The sequence below is a fragment of the Aquarana catesbeiana genome, linkage group LG01 (assembly GCF_042186555.1).
Source record: "Aquarana catesbeiana isolate 2022-GZ linkage group LG01, ASM4218655v1, whole genome shotgun sequence".
In the NCBI taxonomy this organism is placed as follows: Eukaryota; Metazoa; Chordata; class Amphibia; order Anura; family Ranidae; genus Aquarana; species Aquarana catesbeiana.
Window position 1 is genome coordinate 824838094 of NC_133324.1, and position 17586 is coordinate 824855679.

The 17586-nt window shown below is 50.6% G+C and overlaps 1 protein-coding gene across 1 annotated transcript in view; it reads left to right on the top strand.

Annotated features, from left to right (window-relative positions):
- Positions 1 to 17229: 17229 nt before the first annotated feature.
- FRYL (FRY like transcription coactivator) overlaps positions 17230 to 17586 on the top strand; it is a 460530-nt gene continuing 460173 nt past the window's right edge. Inside the window, exon 1 of the mRNA XM_073608470.1 lies at positions 17230 to 17457. The gene's annotated coding sequence lies outside the window, so the exon portion shown is untranslated. The remainder of the gene's footprint in view (positions 17458 to 17586) is intronic.

Genomic DNA, 17586 nt, shown 5'->3' on the forward strand with positions numbered 1-17586 from the left:
CCGAGGATCTCCCTCCTGGAGCACACAGGGGCTCCTATCAGTCGGCTGTGAAGACATGTTCCACCTTTTCCCTTGGCAGGAAAAGTTTTTGAGCCTAAGAGTCTACCCGAAAACCCAGGTAGGTCTTGACCTGCGCTGGTTCCAGGGAAGATTTTTCCAAGTTTACCAACCAGCTCAGTCTTCTCAGGACAGAGATCACCTTCTGGGTATCGGTTTCCACCTCACTGGTATCACTGCTATCCCCTGGGAGGTGGAGATGGGTCACTGCCTCTGCTAGAATCTTCGTGAAGATTCTTGGACTTGCCACTAGCCAAAAAGGAAGTGCCTTGAACTGCCAGTAGAAAACTCCTTCCTGGGTTACTACCGCAAATCTCAGGAAAGCCTGGTGTTCTGGGAAAATCGGAACATGTAGATAGGCATCCCTGAGATCCAGGGTGGTCAAAGACATCCTTCAGTAGGTTTTTCCGCACTGAGTAAATACTCTCCATGGGAAACCATTTGTAATCTAGGAATTTGTTTAAGTTCCTAAGATTTATAATAAGGTGCTACTTCCCTGAAGGCTTGGGTATCACAAAAATGTGGGGGTAAAAGCCTTGGTAAAGCTGGCTGGAACTACAACCTGTTGTTCTACTAGTTCCTGAATCTGTCTAATAGGGCTTTCTTTTTTTATGCATCCTTGGGAAGATGTGCTAACGTGATCATAGGTGGGGGCTCTGATGAGAATTCTAGGCAGTAGCCTTCCCTGTTCAAACTGATGACGTAAGGACTGTCTGAAATCTCCTCCCACTGGAGGAATGAAATGAAATGAAATGCCCCCTACCCTGATTCTGGCGTCACTTGAGATCTTTTGTGTTTTGGCCTGGAGAGGAAAAGAGCAAATTACCTTTTTACCTGCCTCTGTTGGGTTCCTTCTTGGACCTTTGTTGATTTTGTATTGAGGGGCCTCGAAAAAACTCATACTTTTCCTGTTTGGGTTTGACAGGAAATTTCTTCCCTTTTTCTAAGGACCTAGACAAAGCATCATCAAGGCCTGAGCCAAAACAACAAAGATCCAAACCACACAGTTTGGCCTTAGAGGTAAGATCACCTTCCTAGGCTTTAACCCAAATGGCCCTCCTGGCCGAGTTAACCAGTGCTCCTGTTTTTGCAGAGGCCTTAATGGAATCCACCGCCGCATCAGCTAGGAATACAACAGCCTTCCCAATCTAGAATATCCTGAGACTTATATCCTTGGGAGAAGTGTCTACTAAGCTTCTCTATCAAGAAGTCTGTATTTCTGGCAACGCAGGTTGCTGCTAATGCAGGGGCCATAGCCGAGGAATTGGTCTCCCAGGCTTTTTTCAGCAGGGATTCGGACCTTCAGTCCATTGCGTCCCGGATGTTCCCAGAGTCCTCAAAGGAGGGGTCAGACTTTGTCACCTGGGAGAGGGCGGCGTCCAACTTGGGGACCTTCAAAAATTTCTCTGCTTCCTCCTCCTTGAAGGGGAACCTTCTGTTTCAGGTTTTAGGACTGACCAAACTCCTTTCAGGAAATTTCCATTCCTGAAGAACCATGCCTTTTAGAGACTGGTGTAGGGGAAATACCCTAGCCTGGCTTTTAACCAACCCCCTGTACATCTTATCCTGTGCACAGGTTTCCTTAACTGGTTCAGGGATTTCTTCAGTGCCATAGATAGCCTGGAGGAGTTCCTCTAAGCCGAAGGTGTGACTACTTTACTTGATGTCTTCTACATCACTATCCGGACCTAAGCCAGCCTCTTCATCTGAAGAAAGCTGAGACTTCACCTGGCTTTCTGCTTCCTCTATCTCATCCTTTTCCCTGGGATGAGCTGGGGGAAGCCCCTGAGAGAAGAGATACTTGGTACTGGCTTGGACAGTAAACTCTCCTGTGATGAGGGACCCTCTTTGAGGGTGGGTTAATCTGAACCTACTACTAGGGGTGTGTGAGTAGAGGTGCGGAAATATTGTATAGTGGCCAACATTTTCTCTTATACAGATTTCAGAAAATCTTTCATTAATCCTGAGGCCTCTTTCCCATCCAGTTTGTTAATACACCTATAACAAAAAGGCTTGGTGTGGGATTTTGACAATCTTTCCTCGCAATTACCGCACTTTTTACTGGCACTGGTGCTAGTGGATGAGGAAGGTGGTTTGTCAGAGACCTCCTGTGCTCTGCTTGAGGGAATCTGCAAGATAAGAGGGAACAAGTCATAGTCACGCCTCCTGTCCCCTGTATCATGGCTGCAGGCCCCTTTCCGGAGGAGAAGGCATGGGGGATTACCAGGGATCTTCTAATGTCGTGTTGACCCCCAAGTAGGTAAGAAAACGGCACTTACCCAGTCCCGACTTGCTCTTGCCTGCAGCCACCTGTGCTATCTTTCCATCCTCCTTGTCCATGAGGTGGGCTCAGACAGACTTTTAGCTCCTTACAGCTCACCGAGCCCTGCTGTGAGCAGTAATGCTTCAGTTTCCGCAGCCATGTGGGTCTGGCGTCTGCTCCACGCTTTAAACCCACTTCCTGGGTCGCGTCTGGGCTTGCTCTACCTCTTCTTGCTGTGACAGGAAGTTTCAGCCCGAGAGTGAAGCTTGGAGTGCGCCGAGTCCTCCCCTTGGTGCTTAGATCGCTTGGACTCCGGCAAAATGGCGCCCGCTTCACCAGGGGTAGACCAGGAGACCCAAGCTGCTGAGGGGCGTGGATTGAAATGCCCGGACCGCCTGCACAAATGCAGTTTTGGGGGAGACCTGCGAGAAGCTCTAAAAGGCAGCAGGCAAGTGCAGCCCTCACCAGGATTCCTACACTTGGCTCGCAGGGGTACCATCCGACTCTTTTTTTTCTCTGACCAGAAGACTAAAAAAAAAAAAAACGTTTCGCTGTGGGAGAAACACAATCAATACGAGGGACAAGGGGTAAGGTAGGGCCTTATAAACAGTTGTGATTTGATTGTGTTTCCTGTAGGGAGGAGCTTATCTCTCATGTGTTGCCGTCCTGGAAGGTGAGGTGAGAAATGTGTATCCATTCCAGCAGCACCATATCTGCATATGGGTGGGTGGTTGGGGGCAGCAAAAAAAATGTGAATCAGCCGCCTGTTTTTACTGCCCGCTGGCTGCAAGGGTGTGAAAGAAGCCTTAGCTCCATATGTTATTGCGGCACAGTGTGTGCATGGCTATTTAAATACTTTAATTTGCTGCAGTGGGCCACAACTATTGGAACCATTTAAGCACATGCTGCAGCCACTACATACAGTTCAGCAAGGTGCCACTATTAAACCCACCCCCTGCACAAATGAAGAGTCTCAGAATAGCTGCACTCCTTGGAATCCTTTATTGAATATCATAAAAACAGACACCGTTGGCATCACCCCACCCCCCACTCCTCCAGGAAGGAGCTGTCTGGCATCTTTTCCCTGGGCACTGAATAACCTTGCCCTGGCATGTTAATGATGGCCATACACAGTGCAAATAATAAATAAAAAAAAAAAAAAAAGGAAGGATTGCCTGATTTGACATATCGATCAAATTGGACATTGATCGAGTGAGACAAAAATGGAATAGAGTGATGAGTGATGGTTTTGCTCTACAGAAGTTGATCAATGGTGGCTTTTCATGTTTTTGTGAATCACTTACAGTTGATGTAAAAACTTCAAATATGGCTAAAAAATTTTTTTATCAACTATAACCAAAGACTTGGATCAATCGCATGTTTCATCATCTGTGGGCGTGCCATTTTTGTCTCACTTCAAAGATATCTCATTCAAATGCTTTGTCAAATCAGAAAACGATCGTTCAGTTTTATGGCCACCATTAGGTACCATTCACCGATCAAGCATAACTTTACGGCCACTCTCCTAATATTGAGTGGCTCCCACCAGGTAGACAGAGTTAGGTACCTGGTAACTCTCTAAGAAGTCTTCCAGGGCAGCAACCGAGATGGGCACCTCCTTCCTGCAACAGGAAACACATTAGTCCACCATTATAAATTTGTTAGTCTCACCTGTGTGCCACAGTAGTATTAAAGCACCAAAGCAACTCTCAGTAAGCCAATGTGTCCCCACAATACTTGGTACGATCACTTAGGGTGGGAACTAGTGCTGCCCTGGAAGACTTCTTAGAGAGTTACCAGGTACCGAACTCTGTTTTTTGCCAATCGTCTTCCAGGGCAGCATACAAGAGGATGTATCAAGCAATACCTACCAGGGTGGGGATAAGGCCTGGAGCACCTTGTGACCAATGTCTGGTCTGGACAGCTGGTCGATTCGATAGTGCCTTGCAAAGGTGCTGAAGCTCCATGTCTCTGACCTGCAGATCTGCTCCGGTGTTGCCCCTACCTTCTCTGCGACTGAGGCTGCCCAGGCTCAGGTTGAGTGAGCTTTGCCCCCACTTGGGGGGCAAGATTTTGTGTCTAATAGGCCGTCTGTATGGCAAGCTTTATCCATCTGGCTATCGTGCTTCTCGATGCCCGCTTTCCCTTATTGACTCCTGCATGGAAGACAAATGACATGGTAGTTCTTTGCCAGCCCTTTGTCTCTCGAGATAAGCTATGAGTATTACGTCTAGCTTGATGTAGGTGTCTCTTTTCTGCTATCCATTGACTTAGGAAGAGATGGGATAACCACTCTCTGCGTCCTATGGAAGGTTGAAAAGACTTTTGGCAAGAGGACTATTTTAGCTGTCTTGATCAGGCAGTAGGGTTCCATCATGTAAAAAACCTTGACTTTCACCCACGCTCCTGGCCGATGCTAGGGCCACTAAGAGTGCGGTTTTTAGTGTAAGATTTTTATCTAAACACTCCCTTCGTGGATCGATTTGAATGGTGGAGAGAGGAATCCTCTGAGCACCGTAGAGAGGTCCAATGTCGGAGTTCTGCCGACTTTAGCAGGCCTGGCTCTGTTTAATGAGATCAGGAATCTCTTTATGAGCGGGTCCTCTGCTAATCTGGTGTCCAGACAGGAGGAGAGTGCTACCACTTGTGCCTTCAGTGTGCTCCGAGAGAGGTTCTCGTCTGCTCCCTCCTGCAGGAAATCCAGAATCGCCAGGATGATTTCTCTGTCGGAATCCTGTTAGTTCCTGTACCAAGAGACAAACTCCCTTTTTACTTTCTCATAAGTGGCTCTAGTTACGGGTTTTCTGCTGGCTAGAATGGTGTCGATCACTCTGTCCGACAGTTATTTCTTTTGCAGCCCCACCATCTCTGTAACCAAGCTGAAGGCTTCACGAGTTCACGACTTGGGTGGTTGACTGGCCCTCTTGATAGGAGGTCTAGGAGGTCTGGCTGCATCAGGTGCGCCTGGAGATAGATTCTTCCTGGGGCCAGTGAGGTGCTATAAGTATCACTGCTGCCCTCTCTCCCCTGATTTTTTGGCTCACCTTTGGTATTAGAGCGGTTGGAGGAAATGCATAACACAGCTGGTGTGCTCAGCTTTGATTGAATGTGTCCACTCCGATGTTGCCATCTGTGGCAGTTTTGCGTTTGTCTTTGAAGCAAACAGATCTACCTTGGGCACTTCCCCAGGTTTGCATGATCCACAAGAAGGTTGCTTGATTTAGAGACGACCACTCTGTCTGTTTTATGGTCTTTCGACTTAGAAAATGACCAGTTACACTTACCGGTAACCAGGGCCGGTACAAGGCAGGGGCAGAAGGGGCGGTACAATTTGTGGGAGGGAGGGGGGGGGGGGGCGCAGGTGAAGTGCTGGCAGTGTGCTTCACAGTACACACTAGCTGGGGCCCCTCGCTGTACTGTAATCGTCTGTACCTTACTGCTTTAATGTGCCAAGTGCGCTCCTGCACCTGGCACAAGCCTACACAGTCCGCACCAGCTTAACCTGTCAGAGCTGCCCTTTCACTCCCCCTATGAAGGTGCTTTGTAGTCCCGTCGGCGTGACATCACTCACGGCCGGAGGCGGTATAGGAGGAGTAGAGAGCTGCTGCCGAAGCTGCGGGAGGTGCCACCGAGGAACCACCAGCAGTTCAGAAACAACGTGTGTATCGCCAGCCCTCTCCTCTCCGACCTGTCAGGTAACACATAGCCAGTAGAGGAAGTTTTCTGCAGAGCTCACTTCCTCTACTGGCTTTTCTGTGTTAGCTCTGGGCACTCACTGCTGCTGCCCTCGAGCACGCTTCTGCCACCAGCACTGTAAGCCACAGCTGCAGTGACTCCAGAGGCAGCTTGTCCCCGCTTGCTGCTGCTACTGAGACATTGTAGCACGGAGCCGAGGAGCTCTAAAACTCATCGGCTCTGAGCTACAGCAGGCGGAGCTCTCTGTACTCTGAATAAAAAAAAAAAGCCTGCACATACCATAGAGACTGGTGGCTGTCGGAAGAGGTGAGGGATTGCCAAAGACTGAAGTTGAGCAGAGAGGATAGGAGTGCACTGTAAAAGGTGTGGGGGATGGGGGAATATGTGCTGAGAGAAGAGCGGGTAGCAATTTGTGCAGAGGGAACAGTGAAAGGGGGGGTTAGCAGATAGATCTGGGGGGATTTGTAGAGAAAGGAGAGCTGGAGGGATGTGTGCAGAGAGGGATCTGGGGGGATTTGTAGAGAAAGGAGAGCTGGAGGGAATGTGTGCAGAGAGGGCTCTGGGGGGGATTTGTAAAGAAAGGAGAGCTGGGCAAGAATACCTGCGGAAATCCCCAGAGAGGCACAGATAGTCTGAACAGTGACAATAATTGGGGGGGCGCAGTTTGCTATCTTTGCCCTGGGCACCAAATGACCTTGTCCCGACACTGCTGGTAATGGTGTTTCTGGAAAGTCTTCTAGGATGGCACCCTGAGAGATGACTGGTCACACCTGACAGGAAACAATCAGGATAGAGGTTAAAACCCCGCCCCTCCCTGTGCTCCTCAGTTGTGAAAAAGTATTGACCCACGCCAGTGCACAAGAGTGAAAAACGCGGTGGAAATTTACTTATTTGAACTAGAGACAACCTCTCCCCAGTCGTCAAAAATCTTTTGATCAATGGGTCCAAAGCCAGTCTGTCTAAAAAGCTAGACAATGCTGTCACCTGGACCCTAAGGGTCTTCGTTGCCAGGCCTCGATCCACTCCCTCCTGTAAGAAGTCTAGGATCGTAGGGATGTCCTGTTGAAAGGTCCCCCTCATTTCGCACCAATGAGAGAAGACCCCCCAGACCCTGGCATAAATGCGTCTGGTAATTGGCTTTCTGCTCAGTAAAAGGAACTCTATTACTTTCTCAGAGCACTCCTTCCTACACAGGCTCTCCCTCTCAAGAGCCAAGCCGTCAATTTGAAAAATCCTGGGTCTGGGTGGCAAAGTGGACCCTGAAGCAGAAGGTCCTGACGCTCTGGAAGGTGCTGCGGGGAGGTCACCGACCAATTTCCCAGGGTGGGAAACCAGGTTCTTTTGGGCCACCAGGGAGCGATCAGGATCAGACTGCCCCTAGACCGACTCAGCTTCTGCCAAGCTGAAATCCCACTCTTGTGCTTACACGTTCACCCCCTCTGACCCCTCCTCTCTGGACAGGGAGAAGAACCTTTTGACTCTCCTGTTTGCCCTGCGGGCGAAGAGGTCCATCTCTGGGGTGCCCAACTGTTGACACACAAGCGAGAATACCTTGGGATTTAACTCCCATTATCCCTGGTGAATGGTCTGTCGACTGAGGAAATCCGCTTCTACATTAAAAATCCCCCTTATTTGTACTGTCGAAATTGAGGGAACTCTGTTCTGCCCACTCCAAGATTTCCTGGGTCAAATTCATCAGAGAGCGAGGCCGGATACCCCCCTGACAATTCAGGAAGGCCACCGTTGTTGAGTTATCGGAGAGGACCTGGACCTCTCTCTCCCCCTGATCCTGTCCTCAAATGCTCTTAGAGCCTTTTTGACTGCTAGGAGCTTCCCTGAAAATTGGAGGAGGCAGCTCTCTGTAGCCAATTCCATACAACCCCAGGAGCTTGCATCGGTTTTCACCCTGACAGGCTGAAGCTTGGTCCAAAGGTGACCCATCCCCAACCTCTGAGGGTTGAGCCACCAGAGAAGGGACTTCTTTACTTTCCCAGGAATGGAAACCCGTTCGTATAATGACTCTTTTCCCGTCCCAGGAGGAGAGTAGGAAATTTTGAAGGGTCCTGGAGTGGAGCTGGGCCCAAGGCACGGCAGGAATACAGGATGTCATGAGTCCCAAATCAACCTTTGGGAGGTCTCCTTCAATTCTATTATTGATGATACTGTGTGTATCAGGGCTTCTACCTTCTCCTGGGGAAGTACCAGTCTCTGCGCCACTGAGTCTACCAGGAGGCCTAGGTAGACCTTGGTCTGAGATGGAGTCAGAGAGGATTTCTCCTGACTGATCAACTACCCCAGGGATTCAAAAGGTGCTTAACACCTTGTCCAGATCTGAGAGTAGAGAATCTCTGGAAAGGTTGTAGACCAATAGGTCGTCTAGATAGGGGATCAATGTGATCCCCTGTAGGTGTAGGTAAGAGATGACCACTGCAAGAATCTTTGTAAAGACTCCCAGGCTGGCTGCCAGTCCAAAGGGCAAGGCCCGGAACTGCCGGTGCTGGGTACCCTGATCTGTGCGTATCGCAAAGCGAAGAAATACCTGATGCTCTGGGAAAATGCGGACATGCATCCTTTAGGTCTATGGTGACCATAACGACCTCCTTTAACAGTATACACCAACTCCATACAAAACTTTTTGTATCGTGGGAATGTGTTTAGTCTTCTTAGATTTATAATCAAGCGCTATTTTCCGGAGGGCTTCGGGACCATGAAGACATGGGAATAAAATCCCCGTTCCACATTGACTTGCTGGTACTGGTAGGATGACACCCTGGTCTGCCAACTATCTGACACTCTCTAAGAGCCCGAACGCCAGCTTTACCGAGGAGCAGAGAGGGGCACCAAGGAGGGATATCCCTCTGACTGGCACAACCTGAAAACTGACTCCTAGTCAGGTAAGGAAGAGGAGCAAGAAATATGGTCCCTGACGTTCTGGGAATCTCCATTGTGCCAAGGGTCCTTCAGTTCTTGGGAGGGGGGGAATCTTCTATAGCCCCCCTGAGCAAGATAGGAAAGACCCCCCGGAAGGGCAAGCCCTACTAGACCCAGAAGCTTCTCAAGCCTGTGGCCTGGCTCCCGGGGGGAGACCTCCAGGCCTCGGCCTTAGGTGCTTTAGAAAAAAAACAAACTGTTTCACTGTGGGGAAACACAATACAAAAATTGAGGAGCACAGGGAGAGGCGGGGTTTGAACCTCTATCTTGTGTTTCCTGTCAGGTGGGACCAGTCATCTCTCAGGGTGCCGTCCTGGAAGACAACTTGTGAAAGTCTGCCAGCGTATTGTCTGTCCCCTTCAGGTGGATACCCGAGATTCATCTGATGTTTATCTCGGCCCATGAAAAAATTGCTTCTGTCAGGCTCAAACAAGGGGATTTTGTCCCTCCTTGCCTGTTCAGGTATGCCACCGTCGTGGCGTTGTCTGAATCCAGACATCTCTGCCCTGGATAACATATTCTAGGAGGCTTGAGAACATCTGGAGTTACATCTACCCTGTGTACAGAGATCCCCCATGTACGCCCCCCATTCTAGGGTACTGGCATCTGTGGTGATCCCCACCGGGTTGGCTTGTGTTCATCTGCGCCCTTCAGCATAACAGAGCAGATTGAGCCACCACTGAAGAGATTGTTTGACCAACCGAGGGACAGGAATGGACATCTCTAAGGATGATGGATCACCATCCCATTAGGGAGGGGAGCAATAAAGGCCTTTTGTCATTTTTTTTTTTTTTAAATCCACGCTGCAGCCGACCGGAAGTGATGTCATCGTAAGTGACTCACTCCAGTGCTTGCCCTGGAGGCTCTAGCCTCCACCAAGATGGTTAACCAGGTTGATTACTGGCTAATCAAGTTCTACCCAGCATTTATGTTGCAGACAGGAACCGCATGACCGGAAATGACGCGTCCGGAGTCTCGGTGCCATCTTGCTACACCTCCCAGGACCGCAAATGAGGGGATTTTGCAGAGATGTCTGTGGGATGTGATCGGCATACAATCGGTGGACAGGATGGTCATCTGCCCAGCGAAAAGCTGAGTTAGACTTATCTGTAACTCCTTTTCTGAGAGTCTTCCAGGACAGCCCATGAGACCTTGGGCTCCTCCTACCAGGACAGGAAACACGTCACCCCCACCAGATAAAAGGGCGGTCCTCCAGGCCCATGTCAGTATTCTCAAGAACCGTAGGACCCTGCAAAACATATGCATAATACACATAACTTCAGACAATACCGGGTGGGAATCCGGCTGTCCTGGAAGACTCTCAGAAAAGGAGTTACCGGTAAGTCTAACTCAGCTTTTCTCCAAGCGTCTTCCAGGACAGCCCATGAGACGATGAGCCAGAACTTACCAGTCTAGGGAGGGACAACTGCCTGAAGGACCTTACGACCAAACGCCTGCTCCTGAGCTGATAGGAGATCCAGGCAATAATGTTTAATGAAGGTCGAGTAACTGGACCAAGTGGCAGCCCTGCAAATTTGTTCCGGTGAGGCACCAGCCCTCTCAGCCCAAGACGTAGACAATGCTCTAGTTGAGTGCGCAGTAACAAAAGGTGTAGGGACCTCCCTAATTTTGTAAGCTTCCAAGATGGCTTGCTTTATCCATCTAGCCAATGTGGCTTTAGATGCACTATTCCCCTTGTGAACTCCAGAAAAGAGGACAAACAAGGCATCAGTTTTCCTAAAGGTCTTCGTTACCTCAAGATAGACCAAGAGAATCCTTCTTACATCTAGAAAACGAAATTTTCTTTCTAAGTCGCCCTGTGGCGAACTACAAAAGGTTGGCAATATAATGTTCGGAGATCGGTGGAATGTACTTGCCACCTTGGGCAAAAAACCTGGGTCGGTTCGTAACACAACTCGATCCTCAAAAATCGTGAGGAAGGGCTCCCTTACTGATAGGGCCTGCAACTCACTTACCCTACGAGCTGAGGTAACAGCTATAAGGAAAACAGTTTTTAATGTAAGTAACTTAACTGACATACTTTCCAGAGGTTCAAACGGAAATTCTACCAGAGTTTGAAGTACTAGGGACAGATCCCACGTTGGACAACTTCTCACTACTACTGGTCTGGCCCTAGAGATAGATTTGAAAAATCTGGCTATAGTGGGATTTTCCAGGAGAGAAAACTGGAGGAACACACTAATAGCTGCCGCTTGTACCTTTAAGGTACTAACAGAAAGACCTTTGTCGACACCCTCTTGGAAAAATTCCAAAATAGACGGAATATCATGAGTTAATCTATCATTTTCAGATAACCATGAGTTAAACCTTTTCCAAACTTTGGAATATATGGCTCTAGTAACCGGCTTCCTGCAATTAACGAGAGTCCTGACTACTTTGTCAGAGAACCCTTGGGCGCTCAGTATCTTTTCTTCAGATACCAGGCCGTCAAGTTTAAGGAAACCACCTGAGGGTGTGATACTGGACCCTGCAATAATAGGTCTTCCCTTTTCGGAAGACTCCACGGAGGCTCTGAAACCAGAGACTGTAGCAGGGAAAACCATGGCCTCTTGGGCCAAAACGGGGCAATTAGAATCAGATCTGTCTCTTCCAGCCGAAACTTCCGGAAGACTTCTGGAATCAGTCTGATTGGCGGAAAGGCATAACATAGGCCTGGAGGCCACGTGTTTGCCAGAGCATCGATCCCCAAGGCTTGGTCTGCCGGGTTCATGGAAAAGAATATCTCCGTCTTGCGGTTGTTTCGGTTTGCGAACAAATCCGCTACGGGATAACCCCATCTCTTGGTGAGGTCTGCAAAGACTTCGGGATGAAGGGACCAGTTGTCTCGGTCTATCCTGTGACGGCTGAGATAATCTGCCAGGCAATTGTTTGTCCCCTTCAGGTGTACAGCAAAAATAGAGGCTAGATTCCCCTCTGCCCATGAAAGGATCTCCTGGGCAATGGACTGAAGCCTCCGGCTTCTCGTGCCTCCCTGCTTGTTGATATACGCGACTGTCGCTATATTGTCTGACAGAATTTGGAGGTTGTGACCCCTGATCTCCATCTGAAAAGACTGGAGGGCTCTCTGGACTGCAAGCAGCTCTCTTTGATTGGATGAGGCCCTTGCCTCCTCTGAGGACCACTCTCCTTGTGCTACTGCATTGCTGAGGTGGGCCCCCCATCCCCAGGAACTCGCATCCGTGGTAATCCTTCGGGAAATGGGAAAGGACCATGGGAGACCTCCTGCTAGGTGCTGACCAGCTCTCCACCACCACAGGCTTCTTTTTATCCTGTCGGGAAGCCAGATCCTTGACTCCAGGGACCTTACGTCCCTGTCCCAGTTTCTTAAAAGAAACCTTTGTAACGGACGCTGACGGAGTCTCGCCCATGGTACTGCGGGAAAACATGAGGTCATAAGACCCACTGCCCTCGACACCTGTCTCAGAGTGACCGACTGGTTGGTCTGCAATGCTGACATAGTCTGTAACACTTTGGTAATCTTCTCCTGAGGAAGAAAAACTCTTTGGTTCACTGAGCAAAAATCGTAACCCAGATAAGTTACTTTCTGGGCCGGAATCAAGGACGATTTTTGTTTATTAGCCAGCCTAGGGACTGTAAGTCCTGTACAGCCTGGTGATCCTCCAACAGCCTTTGGTATGATTTTGCCACTATCAGGAGGTCGTCTAAGTAAGGGATAACCGTTATTGCCTTTAATCTTAGTGGAGCCAGCGCTTCTCCCAACACCTTCGTAAAGATGCGTGGGGCTGAGGAAAGACCGAAGGGGAGGGCCTGAAACTGAAAATGTCGGGTCCCCATACCAGTCTTCACTGCCAATCTCAAAAACTTTTGGAAGGCTGGATGGATAGGGATATGAAGATAAGCATCCCTTAAGTCCAACGTGGCCATAAAGCAGTTTGGGTATAGTAGGTTTTTGATTGTAAAAACCGTCTCCATACGGAAATGCTTGTATCTGATGGACTTGTTTAAGGTCCGGAGATTCAGGATAAGTCGAAACTTTCCTGCCGGCTTTCTGACCACGAATACATGGGAATAGAATCCCTTGCCCTGCTCCGATCGAGGAACAGGAATCGGTACTTTTTGATCTAATAAGTGTCCGATCTGGAGACCCAGAGCCCTCGCTTTCTCCCGATCTTGTGGAGGAAATGTGACCAACAAACGTTCTGGTGGTTGGTGAACAAACTCCAGCCTGTACCCGTTGGTCACTAGGTCCAGGACGAAGGGGCTCAGAGTGACTGCTGCCCACTGTGGGATGAAGGCCCTCAATCTCCCTCCCACCGGGGAACACAAGTCACTGCGGCTTGGCAGGCTGTTGAGGAGGGTTAAAAAGCACTCCCCCTTTGCGCCCAGTCCAATGCTTTTTCGGCCTGCTGTCCTTTTCTCTAGGACTCTGTTGCCTGCTTTGGCCACGAAAAAATTTTCTGGCTGTCTGAACTCTCTTTTTCTCTGGAAACGCCTTTTTCTTATCAGCCGTGCGTTCCAGTGCCTCCTGTAGACCTGGGCCAAAAAAATGATCGCCAGTTAAAGGAAGGCCAAAAAGGCGCAACTTGGAGGCCGAGTCCCCTGACCAGGTCTTAAGCCAAAGGCTTCTCCTGGCCGAGTTCACTAGAGCCGAAGTCCTGACTGACATTCTTACCGACTCAGCGGAAGAATCTGCCAAAAAACCCACTGCATGAAATAGGAGAGGAAAATTTGCTCTCTGGAGGTACCTGCTGACAGATGTGACTGAATCTGAGTCAACCAAACCTCCAGATTTCTGGCCACACAAGTGGAAGCCAGAGCTGGTTTCAGGTTTCCAACTACTGAGTCCCAGGCTCTGTGGAGAAGGATATCCCCCCTCTTGTCCATCGGATCCTTAAGCGTACCCATATCATCAAACGCCAGGTCCGAGTTTTTTGAAACCTTTGAAAGAGGTGCGTCTAACTTGGGATTCTTATTCCATGGCTGCGCAGTGTCCTCATCCAAAGGAAACCTCCTTTTTAGGTTACTAGAGAAGAATGGTTTTCTCTCAGGATTATCCTATTCCAGTTTAATAGTATCAACCAAAGAACTATGAACTGGAAAAACTCTCGATTTTCTCTTATGCAATCCTTCATACATAAGATCATGTTTGGATAACTGAACCTCTTCCTCTTTTAATTCAAGGGTAGTATAGATAGCCTTTAATAAGTCATCTACATCCTCAACAGATAACTTAAATCTTGAGCCTCGAGTGGATTCTCTATCTCTGGGCTCTGTATCTGACCCTGATTCTTCCAGAGAAGAACGGGTAGATCTGACCTCAGCGTCCTCACTCTCTGCCTGCTGCGGAGTGTTTACTGACGCCTTCAGTGAAGACGGACTCTCTGCTGGAGTCTGGAGCTTGTCAATAAGCGTTCTAAAGGAACTGAAGGTGGACGCAAGCTCATCCCTAACAGAAGTAAGCATCTGCTGGCAAGAGGCAACCGGGTCATTCTTTACTAGGCCTTCTATACAGGTGCGACAAACTGCTTTGCTCCATGAGGAGCTCAATTTGTTTGCGCAAACCGCACATTTCCTTTTAAGTGGCTGCGCTTGGGCCTTGTCCTGAGTCTTGGTCTGCAAGACAAAATAAATGACCCACAATGTAATTAAAGCCACCCAATCACTCCGTAACACCACGTGCAGGAGGGAGGAAATGTGTCCCCTTACACCCACTACTACAGACGGGGGAGGGAACACTCACAGGGATAGCAAGGTGGTGACAGAACACCCCAGGCTTACCTGTGAGGTGCTGGTGTTGGGAACTGCATCCGCTGCCTGTGCAGGTACTGCAGGAGGATCCATTCTGCCCCTCTTGGTCATCCACAGCCTGGCTGCTTAACACCAAGAAACACCAGCAGCCAGCGTTCTCTGTTCGCGCCGTTTATGAAGACTGGAACCTCGTCTCCGGCGCCCGATGATGAGGTCATATGCCCTGGAAGTAACCCTCTCCAGGCACTTCCTGTGGGCCAGCTTGGAGCGCAATAGCTCCGCCCCCTCGAGCGCTGTGGCTTCCTCCATTCCCTGCTCAGATCAGCCACGCTGTTGGCAGGGAAGGACAACCGAAGCTCAGCTGAGCTATAGTGCAATGCACTGCGCTAGGGGCACGACCTCACACCGGTCCTGGCCCTCTCCAGGCACTGAGGACAGGGAACAGCAGCACAGCCAACCTCCCCAGCGGTGTGCTGCTTCTGGCAGAGGAAGAGGTAAGTGATATGCCCCAGAAAATAGCCATACAAAGCCCCTGCTTATAAGGCCTATGGGAGCAGGTTCCATGAACATGTTACCCCCCGTCCGGATGAAACACAAATAACTGACATGGGCCTGGAGGACCGCCCTTTTATCTGGTGGGGGTGACGTGTTTCCTGTCCTGGTAGGAGGAGCCCAAGGTCTCATGAGCTGTCCTGGAAGAGGCTTGGAGAAAGAACCTCTAAAGCACCTGGAGTGTGGGGCTCGGTGAATGGTCCTCCACCAGCGAGGAGCGGTAGCTGTGGGGAAAAATTCCGGCAGCATGTAGTGCAGCTGGGGGGATAGTTGCATACCCCTCTGTAGGGGCGAAACTTCAGGCACACAGGAGAGGCTAACAAATTTATAATGGTGGAATAATATGTTTCCTGTTGCAGGAAGGAGGATCCCATCTCGGATGCTGCCCTGGAAGACAATTGGAGAAAATTAAATACCTACCTTCCATAGTTCTCCTCTCCTGGTACCCACCCATTTACTGCACACATGGCCACCCATGCCGGGCTCAGTACATTGCTGGCCCTGTTGCTAGTTAGGGACTGCCACATACATACTGCCACGTGTGGGCACCAGGAAAGGTAAGTGTTCCATGCTCTGGTATGTCTGCTGCAATCATTGTGAAATCTGTCCCTGGGGCTGTCTGCAGGAATGGCAGCAGGTCTGTCTCCTGCGGGTGAGGTAGGTGGTGTCGGGCGTGTCTCCTGCGGGTGAGGTGGGTGGTGTTGGGCGTGTCACCTGCGGGTGAGGTGGGTGGTGTCGGGCGTGTCACCTGCGGGTGAGGTGGGTGGCGTCGGGCGTGTCTCCTGCGGGTGAGGTGGGTGGCGTCGGGCGCGTCTCCTGCGGGTGAGGTGGGTGGCGTCGGGCGCGTCTCCTGCGGGTGAGGTGGGTGGCGTCGGGCGCGTCTCCTGCGGGTGAGGTGGGTGGCGTCTGGCGCGTCTCCTGCGGGTGAGGTGGGTGGTGTCAGGCGCGTCTCCTGCGGGTGAGGTGGGTGGTGTCAGGCGCGTCTCCTGCGGGTGAGGTGGGTGGTGTCGGGCGCGTCTCCTGCGGGTGAGGTGGGTGGTGTCAGGTGCGTCTCCTGCGGGTGATGCCAGGTGCGTCTCCTGCGGGTGAGGTGGGTGGTGTCAGGTGCGTCTCCTGCGGGTGAGGTGGGTGGTGTCAGGTGCGTCTCCTGCGGGTGAGGTGGGTGGTGTCAGGTGCGTCTCCTGCGGGTGAGGTGGGTGGTGTCAGGTGCGTCTCCTACGGGTGAGGTGGGTGGTGTCAGGTGCGTCTCCTGCGGGTGAGGTGGGTGGTGCCAGGTGCGTCTCCTGCCACCTCATCCCTTTAATCCAGGACACATATACATTACACAGGTTCTGTGGCTGATTAAGGTGATAATTAAACTCACTTGGTGCCTTATCTGCATCAACTCAGCCTCAGAACCTGTGTAATTCATATGTGTCCTGGATTAAAGGGACAATGTGGCAACCCTCAGTCTCTGTCTCCTGTGAGTGAGGTAGGTGTTGTCAGGTATGTGGCCGCTTTAGCCTGTAGTAATGGCAGCATTGCTCTTCCATGTCATAGGAGACAATGAGCGCCCAGCATGATCCCACCACACCGGGTCAGGTCACCCCAGTGAACTCTTCCACTGCTCGGGGGTCTTCTAAATCGCATCAACAACATGCGTGAACCACGTCTAGATTTATCCTGCGACCGATTTAACACACCACCAATCAGAATGAAGGTGTGGGAACTAAAACACGCACTGAGCCAATCACGCTTCTTCACCCTCCAGGGGGCGTCGACATGCTGAGCCTATAAGATATCTTTGATTCCACTGAGCAGGCGGCCCTTAGCTCGGCGTTTCAGCCAATCAGAGCCCTTATGTGAGACGTCACTTGTTGACTGACAGCCCCTTGCCAGACACAAGCTAGGCTTTGGACACGAAGTGGGCGGTCCCCCGAATCCCACAGTGATTGAGGTTTCGCCAGTCCAATAGACGACGTCTCTTCTGTTAGCACGCCTTCCTTCCGCAGGCTAGGGACCAATGAGATGAGAGAGTGGGCTGGCGTGTAAGTACCGTCGGGGTATCAGGGGAAAGAGAAAGAACAGAGAGAGGCTGAGAGTGGGGAGAGAGAATCGGGACAGAACGGGTACGGATTTCGGGTACACTCGGATGGAAAGACCGTTATCTGCGCTGAGCGGGGATCAGTATTGGGTGGAGCGGAGCGCACAGTCCGGGGAAGCGCTGTGATCCGGGGAGATCCGGCCCGGTGAGTACACGGACGAGGGGGGGAGCAGATATGAGCTGCAGGCCCTCCAACACGTGAGGAACTACAAGTCCCAGCATGCCCCGGGCACACAGATCACTATGATGTATGGGGGGGGGGAGCAACATGCAG